Source organism: Phalacrocorax carbo, chromosome 1 (assembly GCF_963921805.1).
Source record: "Phalacrocorax carbo chromosome 1, bPhaCar2.1, whole genome shotgun sequence".
In the NCBI taxonomy this organism is placed as follows: Eukaryota; Metazoa; Chordata; class Aves; order Suliformes; family Phalacrocoracidae; genus Phalacrocorax; species Phalacrocorax carbo.
In genome coordinates, this window is record NC_087513.1 from 14,668,680 (window position 1) to 14,684,779 (window position 16,100).

The 16,100-nt window shown below is 38.5% G+C and overlaps 1 protein-coding gene across 2 annotated transcripts in view; it reads right to left on the reverse strand.

The window, feature by feature from the left end:
• Positions 1 to 16,100, reverse strand: part of RELN (reelin) — a 297,184-nt gene that overhangs the window by 231,820 nt on the left and 49,264 nt on the right. The gene's annotated exons all lie outside the window — the stretch shown is intronic.

The following is a 16,100-nucleotide window of genomic DNA, read 5'->3' on the forward strand; positions in this document are numbered from 1 at the left end:
TTCTGCTTACATATAAAAAATGATTCCTTACACTAAAAATTTAGTGTTCAATATCTATAGATTATAATTTATTTCTTGAAATTGAGAAGTGATTTAATTTCTGCAGATGTGTCCTGACAAAGAAAATATCACCTGTTAAAGGACTTTCAGACACACCATAAAAGGCATAGCAAGAACCAACCTCTGGAAGTTCAAACGAGACACATTAAAATTAGAAAATAGGCACTGTTTTAGACAGAGTATGAATAACAACTGGAAAAAAGTATACAAAGTGGATTCTTTGCCTCTTGTACGAAGTGTAAGGTCAGGCACTTTAGATAATAACAAGAAACTTTCAGCTTTAAGTTAGAAATGACTGAGGAGAAAGCTCAATCCACATGAATCAATCACAGTCTGACAACAAGCTACCGATGTGAAAAAACGCAAACACTGCCCTAGAATGTATCAATTATTTCTAGTAACGATAGAGGAAGTATTAGTATTGTACTGGTAAAGCATTGCTAAGACATCAATTATTGGGCGCAATTATGAACGCTTGTGTTCAGAAAAGATTAACTTAGGCTGGAGCAGCTGCAGAGCAGGACTACTAGGATAATGAGAAGAATATAAAATATGTCATAAAAGGAGAGGGAAAAAGCTTGTCTTGTTTAGTGAGAGGATGACTGCTATCGCTAAATATAACAGGGTTGTAAAGGAGCATTTTAAGCCAAAGGACAATGATGGTATAAGAACAAAGGGTGGAAACTGGACTTGAATAAATTTACTGTAATTTAGATCCTTTTTAATCACTAGGCAAATGAAGCATTGAAACAATTTTGCAATAGGAATTTGGGAGATAAACGACTCTAACCAGATTTAAGACAGAGCTTAAATCCACATCCATTCAAGCTACAGCATCATTGTCAGGGCTCCTACAGCACCGGACGGCCAAAGTGAAAGGTCCTTTCCTGGGATTGGTTCACCAGCACCACAGGGGTCAGGTGTCAAAACAGGCCAACTACCCAAAAACTGCAGGGCATGCTGAAACAAGCATTGAGCTTAAATTTTGATAAGTCCTATCTTACTAACTTCTCTCAAAAAAAGAAAATTATACCTTAAAAGCAGCATAGTTTCCAGGCTCTCTGTCAATGTCAGAAATTCACTTTTAGAAACTTGCACTAATCATTCATTTATTTTTTTCAAGCAAAGCTCAAATGGTTAAATGGTTAAATGGACTCATACCAAGGTTCACGTACAGATAAGTAGTTTTTAAATTAGGCTGCCAGAAATAAGAATTACCTGGATATCCAACAAATTCACTATTTCTCTTGTACTTCACAGGAGTAGGAAGCACTGCTTCAGCCACTAAAAGGCAGATTACCATTTATTAACAGTAGCTCAATGTAATGTTGTCTGACTCTATTAAATAAATGTTGCTGCAGGTACCTTTCTTGTTGCATATGAAGTGGTGAAGCAGTGCTTTACTTGACTAGCAATCTAGCTGCAGTATGATCATATATTTTCTCCCAGAAAACTCAGTTTTTTAAAAAAGGTCATTTCATTACATTGGCTTCCTGAAACACTTCAGATTTATTATTTGTCCTCAGGGCACAAAAAAATACAAAATCTGCTTATGAAGACTCCAAGCTCTTTTCCCTTGATTAGAATAATTTTTAAACTACTTATAGCTTCCTACCATGTTATTGGTTTTTCTTTCTTGAATGCCATGGCTGCTCTAATTAGATTGATAGTTTCTCACTTTGTTATCTGAAAACAGTAGAACTATACATTTTTTAAAATACCTCAAGAAACAAACTGCAAATAAAATGGGTGAGGATTTAATGTTAAAGTGCAAGTCCCTCCTTGTTTAGAATTATTAAAGCTTTGTGAAACAAGGTATTTTTTTTCTTGTGGCTTGCGGAACTCACAAAACTATGCCTATGATTATTTCCCCTGAAAATATCCACTTGACAGTATCCCATTTTTATCAGTTCCAGAATTCATGGTTTTTTCTGTGGTACAACTACCTGCCTTGAAGATGTTTCATTTTGTTTTGTGACAAATACGGTAGAGGGAATACTGTACATTTTCTTTTACTAGTAAAACAAGGAGGAAAAATTTTGTCAAGTAAAAGAGACAATGAAGATAAAGACACACAGTCTTGTGTTAGACTGTGATTCATGAAAGCAAGCACTAGCTGAATGAGATTTTAACATGTTTTGATATAAGTGGGATTTTTAAAATAACTGGCATTGTTTTTTGAAGCTAATTATATTTCATTTCACTCATTTATAAAGAAATATCTAGGATAAGCACAGAAGGCTTAAAATAAAACATGCCACAAGACTACAATAGGTAGGACTCAAGAACCTGTACCCTCTCATAACTGGTCAGTAGATGCCTCTATTGGAAATTGCAAATGAATTCAGTTCAAAATTAAATGTTTTCCGAGTCGTTCACTAGGGACTGGAATTCAGCCTTTAAATACACATGGGAAACCATCAAATGTGAGTCAATAAAACAACGCATGAAAAACCACTTGTCCTGGCAAGAGTCTTCTACACCAGCTTTTGAGAAAGCACTTCAGAGAGTTTGCAATAGCACAAATTCCACAGCCAGAGTAAAACCAGACTGTGTTAACAGTAACCTTTCTCCCTTTTTCTTACCCTGTGCCAGCAAGGTGAAATTAGATAGAATTCCACTTAAATTAATTTACTTATTAAATAAAAACTGTTGCTTTCTGTAATTTTTAAGCTATGCTTAAAGGAAACCATAGCTGCACTTCAGCTATTACCCAGGCTGAACTATGAAGTGGCTTGTTACCAAAACCAGACAAAACCCTGAGTCTCTGAAGGAGAAAAGCCAGGGTGGGACTCGGCTCCATACAGAGACAATGTAGACGTGCCTGCGCATGAGTGAGGAGTCTCGGCTCCTTGCAGCCAGTGGTGGTCTGGTCAGCCCAGGACGTGGGACACCCGTCTGCCTTAGGACACTAACTGCCTGCATGTCACCGGCTGTATCAACTGCACAGTGATGTCTAATGACACCTGAGATGCTTGAGGCATGCCAAAGATACAAGACCTAATGGGGACCACCTCTGGCAGGTGCTGGAAGCTGAGTGATGGCTAAGGGAACCTCGACTTGTTCTAGGTGTCCAGGTATGGGCAGCTGAATCTGGCCCTAGACTGAGCATAAAGGGGGCTGCAGTGGATATTCCTACTCTGAGGTGTGTGAATGTACATCCTGGCCCAGCCAGCATTTTTAAATCCCTCTATGGTGACATTTTTGCTTGGGACTGTAATTAGGCAGTATCCACCTTGCTAAAGACAAGGCTGAAAGGGAAGAGATCAGGAGTTTGTACAAGTCCCAACATTTTTGTTTGCAAATAGTTTATCTCAGAAGGCAAAATTCTGTATTTTCTTTTTAAGTGTGAATATCTGTATTTCAATGATTGCTTTACACTCGAATTAATCTAAGTTGGAGCTATACCAAAATTCCCTAAGCAATTTTTCATAAAAACACAGTTTAATTCTCCATGTTTTACTGACAAATGACGATGTTGTAAAGCTCAGTCACAGGGAAGCCAAAGAAAATTAACCAGCTGTAAGCTAACCTTACCTCATTTTTGGGGAAAGAATAGGAAGGGCTCTTACAAGAGGGTCAGAGTTTTGTTGGCATTTTATTTAAAGGACAAACACCATAGTCCATTTCTTCTGGCTGATTTGTAAATTTATGCTTTGTATATTAATCAAAGTAAATTACCAGATGGAAATCCTCTGCTATGGGCCAGAGACACTTTGCCACTGACTCTTCTGAATTAAACCTTTAATATTCTTGTAACCTACTTGAAGTAGACAACTTTTTTCCAGTGGACTATTGAACTTGATACCATGTTGTAATAGTCTATAGTTGTCCTTGCAGCACTTGCATTACCCATGTTTTATAGTCTTACATTGTTCCATCAAATAAAGAAGAAAATGGGATCCATAACTTTTTGTGTTGAGGTCCAGAGCTAAGCTACTCACCTTGTTCCTAGTAAAATCAGCATAAAGAAATCAGTAGTTCTGAAGACAAGTCATCTGACTAGTTCAGATGGCTACTACAGGGTAAGATGACCTATGTCCCCAAAGTGCCAGTCTCTCTCCCTAGAGCAGGAAGGAGGGGGACCAGCTGAGCTGCTGGCCACAACCTCCCACCATAACTGAATATGACAGACATCTTTCAAAATTCTTCTGGATGAACAGCAGCAAGTGTCAGAAAATGACATCTTCTGCAATACTTTGCATTTCAGTGTCGGTCCTTGGAAAACAGGGCACCTCAAGGCACATCTGTGTGTGAATGCCTCAGCCAGCCAGCCAAGTTTCCCATGTTATGCACAGCAAAGATGAGGTACCTAATGAAAGGATCCTCAGAAATAAGATGAAGAGATCCATCTAGGAGTAAAACACAGAAGAAAATCCTACACGTTCCTGGTTTTAAAAAAGTGAAAAATTCAGTAACTCAATTCCTCAGAAATATTTCTCAGGATAGAAAATGTTCTTGAATTTTACTTATCTTGCCCAGCATATTCCAGTGAAGAATAAATAAATATTTGTTTGTTCCATGCTAAGCAAAATGTCCTTTAGATTATCACACATATTTGATAAATTCTTCACAGCAAATCTGAACTCTGTATTCATGCTAATTCTTTAGCCAAACTTTGATTAGAAGCTAGCATACACCTCTCATAGTCTCAGGGAAAACCGCAGCTAAAGAACATCTCAGTTTATTTTGGCTGAATTTATGGCAGATTATGACTAAAGATTTTTTTAAAGAGTTCATTACATCTTTGCCCTCCTTAAGCAAAAGTTATCACAAAGCTGCCTGTTTGAGTGAATTATGATTACTGGGTGGTCACTACTGCCTGTGATACTCCTTAGTACATGTTCAGTGATAAATTTAAGTAGGTAGTTAATAAGGAGAAATCTCTACCAAGACCTTTATTATGGAATCTAAAAATAGTAAAGTTTCATTAAGAGGGAGAAAATAATGAGCTCAATGTATACACATGCTTAGTAAGCAGATGGCATATTTCAAAAAATTCACTATTTATATAAAAATTAAAAAAATAAACTTAATCTTCCTAAAAGTTATGATAAAACAGCTTTTAAATATTTTTTTTTTAATCTAGACTTCATTAATGGTCATATTCTTCATCTTAACAGCTAATGCTGTCAGCATTTATTGATTCAGACTTTTAATAATTACATCATCTTTCCAGCATGTCAGAGAACATCAAGGTGACTGTGATGCCATATGACTGGGGTATAATTTTAGTGTTACAAAATATTTGTGTCAGTTGTTTATCCAGAAACAGACATATAGCAAATCTCAGAGTGTTAGAGGAGCAAAATACTGACTTTATTAATAATCTCCTATGTAAAATGTTTCGTCTTCCTGTAATGCTGCCAAAACAGCATTGTCAAGTAATTATTTAAATAGTGTTATTTAAATAAACTAGAAGTCAGCTAGGGTGTTTCGACCAATGTCACATCTTCCTAAAACACCACAAGGTCTTTCAACATTCAGCTATTTAATTTGCTGTGATCCAGAAAAAAACCCCACATTCTCACACAGCTGTAAAGCATCTTTACTTTCCTCCAATGAGGTTTCATATTGTACTTATGTATCACCTGGATTTCTCCTGAAGGTTTGTTTCCTTCAAGCACTGAACCAACTCAAGATTAGGCTTATGAAAAGACAACTGCTTTGGTTACAAACTGCACTGATTTTAGTAATTATATTATTTTTCCTAAGGGTTGAAATGAGGCAAGAATTACAGTATATTGATCCATTTGATAAATGTAGAAAAACCCTGGTTTAAGGCTTTTAATATCTTGCGGTTATAGTTTTGAAGTAAAAGACATACTTTCTTCCTTTCCAGAGGCAAAAGTCAGTGTTCATATGACAGTAGGTCCAGTAGGTCACCAAAAGTAATCAAACTCAAGCAGCGGATAAACTAATAAAATGTGAACACATATCTTTTGTTAAATAAACTAAATATCATCATTCTTTCTCCTTCACTTTCAAGAACTTTATAAAATAAGGTGCCAAGTCACGCCTGGATTGACCTGATAACCCTGGAATAACCAATTTCATTCAGTAATAAAATCCAGCTGAGCAGAACTGAGGAACAACCCTACCTCAAGGAGTAAGTACTTCATGTGAAGGACTGCTCTTTTCCTTGCTGAGGATTTTGTAGCAAGAATGAGCAGACTGAAACCACTAGGACTGACTCAGGCTCTTGCATTGTGATGTCACATATGAAGAAGTGCCTTTTAGTAACATCACAATTTTAACCTCAGTCTAACCTCAGATTTTCTCATTTCAGTACAGTCAGCAACATACTGTAATCTGTAAAAACCTCTTTTTGCTGTGGCATAAACTGTGAGCATGAACTTGTGCCCATGCAAAGGCATAATCTCTTCTCTCCTCCTAACGCTGCTGGCGACAGCTGAGTGGGAACAGCACGTACACTCTCTACCCTTCCCTTTGTGCACCAAGAGAGCAGGGAGCTGGCCTTGCTCCTACCATGCCGCACAGCAGAATGGGCTGATAGCTTTCTCTAGTTCATGTATTTTAGCATCTGATAAAGATGCAACTATACCAGTCATTCCCTACAAACAGCAATTCACTTTCATTGGTACATTCTTGAAGATTGGATTATTCATTTTACAAGACCTGGAGCAGATTTTTCTCGTGAACCATCTCTGAAAACAGGCAAATGATTATCAGTCACAACACTGATGACAGGCAAGCAAACAGTGAAATCAACTGGTTGGACAGGTGATGATCAGGATCTTGACAGAGGGCCCTTGAGCTCCGTTTTCCTATAAGCCTGGTTTTTCACCACATATAATCAACTCCACTTTGAAGTATAACAAATTGGCAGATATGGGGGAAGCAGTCTGATCACAACATTTGTTTGTCATAATATGCCAGAAATTAGTTTACAAACTTGTCTTCGAAATTACAATAATAACTGTTTCCCAATATCGTTCCACATTTGCAAGAGGCTTCAATGCATCTTAATTGATGAAGTCCAAGAGCCCAGTAATTTCAGCCTGAATATGCGATCACATCCTGATAAACACAAAATGCAAGGAAAATAATAGGCCTGGCACAACGGGAAAGTTGTGGAGAGGGGCTCCGACTGACTGTCGCAGCACAACACATGACAATCAGGCATCATGGAAACAGGCTGGGGATAAGAAGCAACACAGGCAGGCACATTGGCAGTGTGAAGTTCATGCAGCCATGGGAACGTTTGCTTAATATATTCTTGAGGCATATACACAGAATGAAATTTTAAGATGTCCCTAAATTTCTAGATGAGGGCCTTTTTTCCCCTACTTTATTAAAGATACCTCTCTGTTACTACGAATTACCATGCAACTTCAGCTTGTCAATCCAGCTGAATGTAGCTCTCAAAGCAAAATGACGTCGTTAAAAGGGAAAGTATTTCGTTATCGTTGCCCCTATCAATGAAGGCTTAATTAATTTTTCCTTGAATTTTTTGCACTATTATACACATTATAATAACAGTCATGAGCAGTTAATCATGTTTTATTGTGCCAGCATGTCTCTACAGAATACTAAAGAAGAAAGTCCTTGCTTTAGAGATCATGCTCTAACTGGTGATCAAATAAGACGAATAAGAAAATAAAAGAATAACAAAAGATAATTTAGTCATACATTGACATTTCTCTAGCCGATGGCAACCAGGAATGATTTACCCATAAAAAAGAGAAGATGGATTTTAAGGTAAGATTTCAGTGAGAACAAGCAGCTCAGCAAACTTCCACACACTTCCCCACTCACAGAGGGCACCATGGAGAATCAGTCAGAGGTACATGGCTTGCGTCCTGGCTACTCCCCTTCAGGGCCTCCTGGGGTGGAAGAGAGGGCAGTTCAAGGCCTCAGACTCTACAAGTATTTTAATTGCTAGTCTATTATGCAAGAAAATAGTCAGACCAACTCCATGTATCTGGTTATCCTCCATGTCCTTGTCTTCCAACTGTCTTTTGTTTGTCTGATTTTTACTGAATTCAGTGCTGTATTAAGAGAACTCCAGTGAATCTGGTAGAACAGGTTCTAGCAGTTATGTTGGGGCTACTTGCCTGTCTCTTGGTCACAGCAGAATTTAGGTACCATGTTTTTCCACATGGTCACCACTGAGGTCTCTCTCATTTTCCAGGTGCAATTTTTGTTACATAGGGACATATATGTGGAAGGGCTGAGCATGCTCAACCCACAACAGCATTAACAGGAGATTTTCAACATACAAATTGCTATGCAGTGCTCGGAAAGTCAGCTTACAGGCTTCTCAAAGTGGATACCAAACTTGTGGGATACTTTTGGTCTCAATCATTGGTTCTAATTTACTGTTGGTAAAATGGACATAATGCCACAAGCCCTACTGTATATGCTTTTTACAAAAAATAAAAATTTTGAATATGCTGGTTAACAGCATTCAAAGTGCACCAATTGAACATAGTATTTGAAATTAGGATGAAAAAAAGGAGAGTGAGGAACAAATACATACATTTATATAAACATTATTTTCCATTATTAAAATTACCTAAATTTGTACACTTCAGAAAAAAATACCTACTACTTTCAGTAAGTATTAGTATAGATAAAAGTTACTAGCATGTCACAATGAATACTTTAATCTCTTAATATATTTTTAGTGAAATCCTTATTGGGATCAGAATCCTCTCAGAGGTATGAGGTAGCAAAAAACCTGATCTGGTCAGTTCACAAAGCTTTATATCAGTTTTTCTACTACATGCATTCTATTAAAAATTAAAATGCAATTTTAAAAATCACATTAAAATTCAGTTATGCTCTAATTTTTCCCCATACCATTTTCTGGCCACCCAGGGGAAAAAAACAGATGTATATAAGACGAGAAAAAAACATCACTACTGGATAAATGTACTTACTAAATTGGACAAATTTGGTCCCAACACATCAATTAGCACTTTGGTTTTGGCTATGTAAAATTGTGTCTAAAGGAATTTTCTTGTTTAAAAACTCCAGGGCCCCTTTACAAGCACTGCCACACTGGAAAATACTCCTCTGCATCTCCAGTGCAGTGACCACCTCTCATCTCATCCACAAAGCGTTAAGTGTTGCCTTTAGCATTAAACACCTACCTACATCCACTATTCAGAATTAACAAATACAAGCAATGTTACATGTGCCACACTTCTACAGAGGTTCATTCTCCTTTTCAACCTTGACCACACCAATACTAGCAGGAGCTACAGGTTTATTTGAAAGGTCAAAAGCCTGAGTTATGTTACTGTCATCTTTATAATGCTCCAGAGAGGTTTGAAATAAATTATGGAGCAGACACCATCACTCACTTTTATGAATGTTAAATTGTGGAGTAACTCAGGGCTTCTCAGCAGATTAGGTAAAATTGGATTTTGATGTCCAAGAGCTGCTGCTGCTGTGACAGGGTCTTATGGCAGAATCATAGAATGGTTTGGGTTGGAAGGGACCTTTAGAGGCCATCTAGCCCAACCCCCCTGCACTGAGCAGGGACCTCTTCAACTAGATCAGGTTGCTCAGAGCCCCATCCAACCTGACCTTGAATGTTTCCAGGGATGGGGCATCTGCCACCTCTCTGGGCAACCTGTGCCAGTGTTTCATCACCCTCATCGTAAAAGTATTTCTTCATTATATCCAGTCTAAATCTACCCTCCTTTAGTTTAAAACCATTAATCCTTGTCCTGTCACAACAGACCCTGCTAAAGAGGTTGTCCCCATCCTTCCTATAGTCCCCCTTCAAGTACTGGAAGGCCGCAGTAAGGTCTCCCCACAGCCTTCTCTTCTCCAGGCTGAACAACCCCAACTCTCTCAGCCTGTCCTCGTAGGAGAGGTGCTCCAGCCCTCGGATCATTTTTGTGGCCTCCTCTGGACCTGCTCCAACAGGTCCATGTCCTTCTTGTGCTGAGGGCTCCAGAGCTGGATGCAGCACTGCAGGTGGGGTCTCACCACAGCGGAGCAGAGGGTCAGGTAAAGGTAAACCTGACAAGTACAAGATTACTTGCAGAAATAGGTGAAAATGTTCAGGCTTACGGGACTGGGTCAAGCTAGACTCAAACCAGGCCAGTTTAAGTGTTTTCTGTGTAGGCACCATCTGTGGCTAGCTTCTTCCTCCAGCCTTGGGGCATTACCCAGTTAAATGTGGGGAATTTTCCTCCTCAGCAGGTAAAATACTTGGGGGGGACAGTTCCTTGTTGGGTAAGCCTGGGTAATTACTGTCTATGCCATGATAACGAAAAGGTGTTGTATTAATGAAACTGAAACCCTTTCTATAAGGCATATATGATAGACAACCACCTGTAGAACAGTCAACTTCTGTCCATAAAGACATTTAAGTAGTAATTAAACATTATGACACACAAACTTTGAAAATTTTGCCATCATTATGGCTTTGTTACATACCATTTGCAGGGGGAGGTATCTTAAAACTAAACTCAAATATAAACTTTCTTGACCAATGTCAGTTTGGTACCAACTCACTATCTAATTGACTGTTAACAAATTCTCCAAGATACGACTGCTATACAGATATTTTATCTTCCTGTTAATTGGTAATTATGCATTGGCAGGAAAAACAGTGTTTCTTTCCAATTATTCCAGAACTCAGTGATTATTTAAACTTTGCTAATTAGCAGCAGAGGGCTGGTACATCTTCTGGGCAAATTGTATTTGATAATCCCTATTAAAATTACATGGCAGTAGTTGACTTGTAGCAAACAAACAAAAAAAAAAGTGGCAGTTCAAAGGGTATTAGATACAGCACAAGGCAAATGGGGGCCTATTAAAATTTCCCCAACTGTTCTAATGAGAATGCCGAGGGTCATTTCTTCCTAGTTTACCATCTGTTTGGTTTCTGGCAAATATCTCTGGTGTGAAGGGAGGGTCCTGGAGCCCATTTGGCTTGTCACAAAGTAAACCAGGGATCTACAGCAATTTCAGTAAGTTACAAAACTGCACTTCAAGAGTGGTAGCATATACATAGCTGAAAACTTTTATTTAAGAGTTGGCATTTACCAATTATTCCTTACTTTTTAAAGCTGTGAACAAGCTTTGCCACAGAGAGGCAAAGACTGAGCAGGAGGGATCAATTTTATAGGCTCACCTAACAATAAAAATCCAACAGTTGGCCTTTTTCCATCTCACAAAGTTAGTGGGGGATATTTTCCCTTTATCTGTCAAAATCTGAAAGCAAAACATTACCTCAGAACCATCAGTGTTTGAGCATAAACTGATGCTAAAACCAGGCCTCTGAGGGCTCAGAACCACATGCCCCATCCAGGAGCGGCGGGAGCTTCGTGTGCCTCCAATGCTCTATCCAGACCAATGCACCAGCAGAGCTAGGGAGCACAACCGGAGCATTTTTTGCAGTACTGTCTTGGCGACAACACTGTGGATGCCCTTCAGCCACCCAGGCACCCGCTTTGCCCTTCTTCCTCTGGGGATGAAACCAGCAACATCACCAATGACACCCACCTACAGTCAATCTGCCCTAAGACTGCTTTTATCCTTTTCCACAGTTCCCAACTCATACAGAACCAGATCAAAATGATCCTTCATCTATAAATTGAAAGGGGGTTTTTGGCTTTGGTCTGCTATGCAAACACGTATGTAACCAAAATACCGTGCAGAGGATTATGTGAAGTCTGCCTTAATCCTGTCAAAAGGAAATATAGTAATTTAAAAAGAAAAGAGTATAAGATAAGATGTAATGCCAAGAAAATTATTTCTGGTGATTGCTCTTCCCAGGATTTCCTCTAGGAAATTTATTATTCACCACATTTTAAGGAATATTTGTAACTATTAATATTTTAAATCCCAGAGACTCAATGTATTACAGTAGGTATGATCACCTTCATGGTATAGAAAAAAAGAATTGCAAAAGAGGAAAGACTGCAAGATGATCTTTCATATTCTATCTTTTGCTTTCTAGCAGATGCAATTCCCCTGTTCAGGCACTAAAATGTTTCCAGGTAACATCACTCTCATAGCTTCTTGCAAAGTAGCCCACAGAGTTAAACAAAACCTAAAATTCACCAGCAAGTTATGACCTCACAGTAGAAAGGAAACATCTGTTTTAAAGGATAGTAAATAACAAGTTGTATAAGCCTACACACAAAATAAACCAAAAATTTTCTGTTAGCCAATTAGACCCATGGCAACAATTTCCAGCGTGATGAGAGCTTTGAATCCACTGTCTCTACCATAATAGAACCGATGGACTTTCAAAAGGACCTTTCAATTTAGGTTGAAAGGTTAATGAATATATGACTATTATAATGAAACTACTTGTTTATTCTGCATTTATTAAAAGGTAAATGCCAGTGGAATAGTTATGATTTTGCATAAAAATGGGGGGGGGGGGGGGCTTAATTATAAAGGCTTACATTTTCCACTGTAGTTTGTAAGAAACTAATTATGCCAAACTTAAATTTTAAATAATTTGTCATGTATGCATGATGTGAAAATCTACTGGAGAGCCAGAAAGCTTTGGGAAGAGTCCGAATGCATGGAGATGCACTATGACTGGCAGGTCAAAGGCAGGCTTTGATGTGCACAGCCCAGCATGTCTGTCTGCTCAACCAGCCTGTCAGTCAGGACGATCCCGTGTAATGAGACAGATTCAGGTCCTCAGCACACAGCACTTCTTATCGCTGCTGAGGGATTACGCTGTAATCTTCTCCTTTAATTGCAGAAATGGTACTGTGTTTCTTGCTTTCCAGTGCACATGGCTTTGGAGGAGCTGAGCTGGATTTTCCTACTTATCCCAAGTTACAGGCTGGTACCCCTACCACCCACCAAACTCATTTGCAAGACATCATTCCCATCAAACCCTCCACCACATTTGTAACTTTCTAACATGTTTTTTTAGTACTTCTGTCTCTCACTTTTCTTTCACATATTCAGAAGAAGTCAAGGAGTGAGAGCACCTAAATAACCACATGTAAATCCTGGCTGTATGGGAGGGTAGCCTTGGTGGGCTGATAAACCCCAGAGCATGGCCAGCAGATGCCCCAAGCTATCAAAAAGATGTCAAATGCTGACAATGACCCTAAGAATGAAAAGCAGAAGAAGGAAAGGACACAGGGGGTTGCAGAGATCCCGTGGGAGTCCAAAACGCATCTCCAGGAAATGGGCTGTGAATGACACTGTGGGGTATTAGTGTGGCTTGAGAAAGGGGGAGATGAAGAGCGGGATTACTCTTCAGCCTTCAGCAGGCAATGCTGAAGGATGTGGAAATGAGTCCCAGATATGCACCGCACTTGTCAGGAAAGGAGAGTGGAAATGATACTGGAGGGATGCAACTTAGGGTATCATTGTATAATGGGCTATTACAAAGCTATTCTTCAAAGCTCAATTTAAGTATTATTCTTTGCTAAAGGATCCTCACAGCGTGCTTAGTGAGGTTTCAAGTACACATTTATGTTTTATCCCAGTTCTAATTTTAGCTTTACAGTTTTAGTTTTACCTTTATCTGAACGCAGACGATGGTTCAGCCTGGGACAAAAGAAGACTCTTTACAACCACTATTAAGTTTAATCCCCTAAAGCTCACTCATTTCTCCCTAAAAATGTTAGGTTTCCCAATAAAAATTTCAGCAAGTTTCATGTCTCTAACATTCCACAAAGGAAACCAGGAACTATTTCTTTGGCTACATGATACATACTGAAAAAGAAAGAAAACATAACCCTTATAATTAACTTTGTTATCACTAACATATTTTATCTTTTTTCTTCTTCTTGACATGTTTAACTAGCTGTGATAACTGAAAATGATTATGTCTCCATGAAGTGACTTCCTAAACTGGGTAACTAAAAGATGGTTGTAGCCACAATACAGTAACTTATGGCACAAAAGACAGATATGTTTATGTTGGGAAGACTTCATATTGTTGGGGCAGACTGGAAGATTATGATAATCTAGCGTGACACCCTATGTGTTGCAGACAGGAGCATTTCAATGGTAATATTGCAAGGGAGAAAAAAATATTCTTCCCTGCTTCATAGGCAACCGCTATCAACACAATTTCAGAATATTGCTATCTTCAGGTTTTAAAGGCCCAGTTTTGCCCCCCCATCTATTCCATGATAAACCACATAAATCTTTGAATGGAGTTCTCTGAACCTGACATAGTCCTTGACATTTTTAAAACAATAATTTCCAGCAAGCTAAATCTAACCTGAATGGCACTACTTGTGAAAAGGAGGAGCACCTTCTTTGCTAAACGGAAATGATGACACAACAGATGGATCCAGGGTTTCTGAAGAAAGCACTTTATGTTTTATTCAGAAAACAAAACAATGCCATTCCCATCTACTATTTTATTAAACAATACACTAAATACTGTGGAGACTAGTCTCTTTTTCTACTGCAGATTGTAGATTTTTAAATATTGCTAATTTTTAAAACTACCAAATTATTTTAAAAAGTATATCATTCACATGTTAAATGATCTTTGAAAGAGGCCAGCCTTCTCATGTCTCACTGCGGAGTAGAGAACAGAAATGTTTGTGTAGTCCTCATCCTGGGAACCATCAATACATCATTGAGTATTCATATAAAATTAAGTTTAAAAGCCATTGCCATTTTTCCTTCACTGTTTACATTTTACTGTGACTGCAAAGACACTGCACGAGAGCTCTTCTGAATCATTCAGATTGTTTTTTTTCAACCTATATGCAAGCTTAGGAGTTAGCAAAAAAAACCCCAGCAAAATTAGATTTTTATTTACAATGTTGCATAACTAACAACCGTAACACAACTGGCCCTACAGTTTGCCTGCAGAAAGTTCAAAATAAAGGTCATAGATGGCAGCAGTTTCTCTCTGACATGGATGGAGGCATGCTAGAGACAGAGCAGAAGGCCTCCCCTGGGCACGATGTCTGAGAATTCATATTGACAAGCAAAATGAGGTAGCTCCAACCACGCGTGACTGCTGTTGCATCTCTTTGGCTTCTGTATTTTCCCAGCCTGTAGGCTTGGCTCTTGTTTTTGTCTACAGAATGCATGTGTCACCAGTTTAGTCATTGGTTATCTTACCAGCAACTGAATGGTCAAAGTAGCACATCAAGAGGTAGAAAATGACCTTTGGCAAGTAAAAAAAGGCCACGTCTTTTTTCCTGTCAAACGTCTCACATTAACATCTGACTCAGTGAGACATCCACCATACCAGCCCGGTTCTATAGATGAAGATATAAATTTAGCAAAAAATACAGACATACTTTGTAAATGCAGAAAGCTATTCATGATCTTAAAATTTTGCTTAATTTCCATTTTTAAATATTTAGATGTGATTAAACATGGCTTGTATAACTTGCCCAGTGAGCTTGCCGTACGGGGCCATGATCTCACCAATGACATGATACAAACACCTATTTTATGGCAGGAAAATAGCTTGCCAGTAACTTGAACATTCAGAAAAATTTACATTGATTCTCACTTACTCCATCAGATCCTGTTCATCTTGTAAAGAGTTCAGTGGGAGAGGAGAAACTACAGTATTACCTCTTCCAGAAAAGTGGATCTTTCGGTGCATTTTACGTAAAACATGAAATACCTGCAGCAGCTGCACTCTTCCCTTTGAAAGACCGAGCAAAAGGTTTGCAGTCAATCGGTGGGACTATTCACAGAAGCAAAGTCCTTCTCAAATTATTCCTCAGTACGGTTTTAAATATTGTGCTATTTATGTTGCATTATTTCATTTACCAGCCAAAGTATGTCTGCTGCATGACATTTACAGGCCCAGGACACTTGAGTTTCACAAGCATTATAACAGAGATAATTACTATGAAAGATTATTGTGAAGAAAGTACTGAAATTTAACCCTAACAGACAAATGAACATTTCAACATGCTTCTGCAAATGCATTGCAGCTGGTGTCCCATACAACTGGTACCTGTTTCTGTACCTTCACTTCAGATTGCTTGTTAGGGTTCACTGAGCTCCTCCAGTTGGAGGAACAAAATTCTTAGAATTATTTGTAAGGATATAAAAAATTCTACCAAATAACAAACTGCAGAAGGTAT